Here is a 6,000-nt window from a genome sequence, read left to right as displayed (position 1 = left end):
CATTCTTGAGGGCTGGGGATGTGGCTCAGTGGTTAAGCACCCCTGGGTTTATTCCCCAGTACCAAAATAAAAACAAAAAGCAAAAGACAAAATGTTGTTTCAAAAACCATTACTGATCCTCTTAAAAGTGAAGTGTGTTTTTGTGCTGGTTATTTACCTGCTGTCTATGCTGATCTTTTTTATTCCATTCTGTGGTGCTAAGGGTCACAAACTGCTTTTCCCAAACTCCCATGCAGAGAGTTTTCCTTTTAGGTCCTATCAATGGAGGGTTCTGTTGGGAGACTGGAAGAAGAGAGAAGGGACTACTTGTTGCCGGCTTCCCCCAACAGCCCCTGCCCTCATGGCTCCAGCCTCTACTTTTTTGCAGCCTTCCCAGCATTAGCACCAACCAGCTGTACCTTCCTTGGTGGTCTGAGCCTAAGCCTAACAGTATGTGCCTCAGACATGTGATCAGTGGCTATGGGGAGTGCCTCCAAAAGATTTATACACGCCACCAGCCGGGTGAGGTAGCTGCTTTTTGCAGTTAGTATTAGTTCTAGGGGTACAGGAAGCAGTTACAAATGTCAAATATGTGAGTTTTCTATCTCTTCTTTCAGCTTTCTAATACCTAGGTACCCAATTCCTCATTCTCTTTGAAATACTTAGCATGGCTTCTGTTTCCCAGAGTAGCATAGCTTTTTTTATACAACTGCAAACCAAATTCTGCAATTTTTAAAAAATTTTATATTTTTTGGTACTGGAGATTGAACTCCAAGCACTTTACCTTAAGCTATATCCCCAGCCTATCTATCTATCTAGATATTTGAGATAGGGCCTCACTAAGTTGCTTAGGGCCTCACTAAATTGCTGAGGCTGGCCTGGAACTTTTGATCCTCTCGCATGAGCCTCCGGAATTGCTGGGATTACAGGCATGCAGCACCATGCCTGGCTGCAAATTTTTTTAGTATCTTATCTATATCCTCTCCAGCTAAGGGTCACGTCCCTTATTCAAGACTATCTGTGGCTGAGTTAATGACTTGGAGAGAGAATGGGATAAGGCTAGGCAAATATCAGAGTTATTTGGTAAAAAGCAACAAAGGGACTTGGGGTAACTTAAGCAAAATATGGCATCTTTGTAAGGATGTGATGAGCTTACAAAATCAAAGGAGCAAATTTGGAAAGTGTGGAAATCTGAATCATTCCAGAGATCTAGGAAGCAGGAAACAGTGGGCTGCACCACTTGGGTGCTTCCCCAGCATACTTGTATGGAATCCATATTCCAGGAAAGGTGTGGCCTGCTGGGGTCAGGTCCCTACCCTTTGGCTGGCAGAGAGCAGGACATCCTGATGGACAGTCCTCCCAAACCATAACTGGTTGAAAAATAGTTCACCCAAAAGAAATGTAGCATACTGTTTCCTGGAGAAAGAAAAATTGGATGGTGACTAGGTATGATAACAAACTTTCACTATAGTGAACTTTAGAAGAGGTCTTCAGTTATAAATAAGAATGCATCAGGGCCTGGTACAGTGTTGCAGGCCTGTAATTCTGAGGGAAAGCTGAGGTAGGAGGATTGCATGTTCAAAGACAGCCTGGGCAATTTAGTGAGACTTTGTCTCAAAATAATAAATAAAAAGGGCTGAGGGTATAGCTTGGTAGTAGAGAGCCCCTGGGTTCAATCCTCAGTAATGCAAAAAAAAGAATGAAAAGAATGCATTGGCCTGGGGGTGATGCTCTCAGTGGTAGAGTGTTTGCCTATCATACACAGAAGGTCTGGGTTTAATTCCCAGTCCCCCATACCCCACAAAAAAAGAGAAAACAGAGTGCAATGTAAATAATATGCTTAGGGTAAAGGCTCACAACAATGTTTTTAAAGGTTCTACAGTTAGGAGAAATAAGCTTTAATGATATATTGCACAGAATAGTGACTAAAATAAATAATAATGCATCTTATATTTCAAAATTGCTATAAGAGCCAGATGTGGTGGCATATGCCTATAATCCCAGCAGCTTGGGAGGCTGAGACAGGAGAATCCTGAGTTCAAAGCTAGCCTCAGCAACTGCAAGATACTAAGCAACTTAGTGATACCTTGACTCTAAATAAAATACAAAATAGGGCTGGGGATGTGGCTCAGTGGTTGAGTACCCCTGAGTTCAATCCCCAGTACCAAAAAAAAAGAAAAAATTGAAGAGTAGATTTTAAATGTTTTCATCATAAAAAAGGAAAGTATCTGATGTGATAAATTTGTTAACTAGCTTGATTTAATCATTCTACGGCATAAACCATGTTGTACTCCATGAATATATGAAATTATTTGTTAGTTAAAAATAAAGTTAAGGAAGGTTTGTTTCAGAACTGGGAATTGAACTCAGGAGTGCCCTACCACTGAGTTACATTCCCAGCCCTTTTTATTTTTTATTTTGACACAGAGTCTCACTGAGTTACTGGAGGTGGCTTTGAATTTGCCATCTTCTTGCCTCAGCCTCAAGTAGCTGGGATTACAGGTGTACACCCACAGCAAAAGGAGGTTTTACATATAAAGCAATTTCATCTCTGCTTCTGGGTTGGGCCAAGCCCAAGAGGAGTTTCTTATTCATTAGATTTCATTTGACAAATATTTATTTACTACGCCCCAGTGACTCTAAGTCTAAGCCCCAGTGATTCTAGCCTAGGTCATTTCCTTTATTCACTGTCACCAATGTGGAGCTTGTGTGGCTTAACATTAACAGCTAGCACGAAGGGGTAAGTTGGCCTTTTAAAATCCAGAGGGACACTTCACAAAAGTTAAATATTAATGCATTTACAAATACAAAACAATTATTTCACTTTACTTAATATCACAATAGTAAATGAAAAAGTAAGTTCAAACAAGTACAGTGTATTTTCTATTATAGTATTTTCCTTTAACTCCTTGCACATTACATTAAACAGTATTTAAGTACTTAATATTCAATCACACTAAGACAACTCTTCTCATTTGTATTACTCCTCTACCATTTCTTTATATATTTTTTCTAAAATGTATGGCCATTTTGGTTTACAAAAGTAATGTGTTTCCACTGGATACAAATTTAAATAGAGCAATATATGAAGAAATAATCATTTTCTATATATCAGTACCAAGAGACAATGGCTATTAACAATTTAGTAAATTTTCATTTTCTCCTAATGATTTTGATGAAAAACAATTTGATAAGAAACAAAACTGATATTTTTTGGGTGGGGGGAGTACTGGGTATTGAACTCAAGGGCACTTGACTACTGAGCCACATCCCCAGCTCTATTTTGTACTTTATTTAGAGACAGGGTCTCACTGAGTTGCTAAGCACCTTGCCATTGCTGAGGCTGGCTTTGAACTCGCAATTCTCCTGTCTTAGCCTCCTGAGCTGCTGGGATTACAGGCACCACCATGCCTAGCTAAAACTGGTATTCCTTTTTAAAGTATTTTATTAGTTATTAATGGACCTTTATTTATTTATTTGTTTATATGCTGTGCTGAGAATCAGACCCAGTGCCTCATGCATGCGAGGCAAGCGCTCTACCACTGAGCTACAACCCCAGCCCCTAAAACTGGTATTCTTTATGCTCTTCTTTTGTGTGTATAATTTGCAGATTTTCTGTAATGAACTTTGTTTTTCTAGAAAAACAAAAAATAAAGAAATGTATCAGCTGGGCCTGGTGGCCCACGCCTGTAATCCTAGTGGCTCAGGAGGCTGAGGCAGGAGGATCAAAACTTCAAAGGCAGCCTCAGTAATTTAGCAACGCCCTAAACAACTTAGGGAGACTCTGTCTCTAAACAAAATATTTAAAAAGGGCTGGGAATGTGGCTCAAGGTTAAGCGCCCTGCACTCAATCCCCACTATGAAAGAAAGAGAGAGAGAGAGAGAGAGAGAGAGAGAGAGAGAGAGAGAGAGAGAGAGAAAATGTATCCAATAGCAGGATCTCTGGATGTCTTATTCATCCAGATGTCTCCAGTTCCCAGAACAGTGCTTAACACACAATAGATACTCCAGAAAAATCTTTTTTGAATGACAAAGATTTTTGCCCCAGAACTGGTGAGATATGGTTGCTAATGAACAGAGTCAATGTGCAGCTATGTACCAGTATTCTTTCTTTCTACAGTTAGGAGAAATAAGCTTTAATGATCCATTGCACAGAATAGTGACTAAAATAAATAATAGTAGTTTGTTCTAACACACATGCTATCTAAATACAAGACTGAATTCAAATTCCACTTCTAATACTCACTTGCTATGTGACGTTAGTAAGAAACATCACCACCCTGCCTCGGCTTCCTATCCGATAAGCACTGGTCCAGGCACTGTGGGCACAACAAAACTAAAATCTTGCCTGAAAACATTTGTAGTCCAGTATAGAGGAAAAAACACTTGTCAGGTGGTGGTAAATGTTATGAAAAACAAAACAAAACAAAAATAACAAAATAAAGAGGATGGAAAGCAATTACGTGTAGAGGCAGATGAGGACATGTTATCTTATAAAGGGTGATGGGGGAGAGCTAGAGGTTTTAAAAATATCCTAATGTTTTTCGAAGTTGTAACAAAATGTAATCATGAAATCAGTTTAGAGAATGGTCTGTATTTTTTAAAAATGGAATAAAATACCAGAGTGCATCACACAATTAAAGATCAGCACTTCTTTGTATAACTTGTTTCAATTTATATGCACTGTGCACTAATCTGCAAAACACCATTAGGCTTGGAACAAGCAACCTTGAGGTAAGCAGTCTTGGGCAAAGGTACCTCAACAGGGTTAAGGTACCTTGGTTAAGATAATCCATGCCTCTTGTGCACACATATTTGTGCCTTACTTGATTAACAGATTTAGCAGAGTACAGGAGAGACAAAGAGACAAGCACAGAAAAAATGACCCCCCCCAAAAAAAAAATAGAGACCAGAGCTGAAGAGAGAAATGCAAACAAAACTGAACCATTAAGTAATCCAAGAGAGAGATTTCTTATTATATTTTTACACAAAAAAGCACCTGATGGGGGCTGGAGCTGTAGCTCAGTGGGCAAAGTGCTTGCCTAGCCTATGTGAGGCACTGGGTTCAATCCTTAGCACCATATAAAAGTAAATAAAATAAAGGCATTCTGTCCATCTACAACTACAAATTTTTTTTTAAAAAAGCACCTTAAGAGGAAAAAACTAAAAGTTATAGAAACAAAATTGACAAATTCAATAACAAAAAATCCAAAGCTAACAAAATATTCTGTACATGGTATTTTCAGATTAAGTATAAGACAGATAGTACATGAATCCTCTCATACATTCCCCAACTAGCTGGGCATGGTGGTGCATGCCTGTAATCCCAGTGGCTCAAGAGGCTGAGGCAGGAGGATCACAAACAAGTTCAAAGCTGGCTCCAGCAATTTAGAGTGCCCCTAAGCAACTTAGTGTGACCCTGTCTCTAGATAGATAAAATGTTAAAAGGGCTGGAGATGTGGCTCCATGCGGGTTCAATCCCTGGTATCCACCCCCGCCCTCCCTCTCCCCCCCCAAAAAAAGAAATTCCCCAAATATCTGCTCCATGCATACTTTATTCTTTGGCCCTAAGTGAGGTAGACAATATAGAGAATCTAAAGCCATATTGTCTGGAATGATTTTTTTCTTCTCAGTCCTTTAAACGTTTAATATATTTTGGAAATCATGTGTACCTATCAGAAATGAGTAAACTATATTAAAGGGAGACAGGAAATCATCTCCCAAGTCTTCTCTTGCTGAGTACATTAAGTTCTCTTTGAAGCAGAACTGTAGGACAATTATTCTAGAACAAGGTGGACAAACTGCAGAATTTCGGCCAAATTTAACCCACATGCTTTTGTATGGCCCTCGAGCTGAGAATGATTTGTACATTTTCGAGTGGTTGAAAAAAATCAAGAGAATATTTTGTGATCCGTGAAAAGTATATGAAGCTTAAATTTCAGTGTCTATACTTTTCCTGGAACAGGGCCAGGTTTTTCACATTGTCTATGGCTGCCTTTGCGCTATAACACAGCGGAATGA

This window comes from Marmota flaviventris, chromosome X (assembly GCF_047511675.1).
Source record: "Marmota flaviventris isolate mMarFla1 chromosome X, mMarFla1.hap1, whole genome shotgun sequence".
Classification (NCBI taxonomy): Eukaryota; Metazoa; Chordata; class Mammalia; order Rodentia; family Sciuridae; genus Marmota; species Marmota flaviventris.
Note: the sequence above shows the minus strand (reverse complement) of the source record.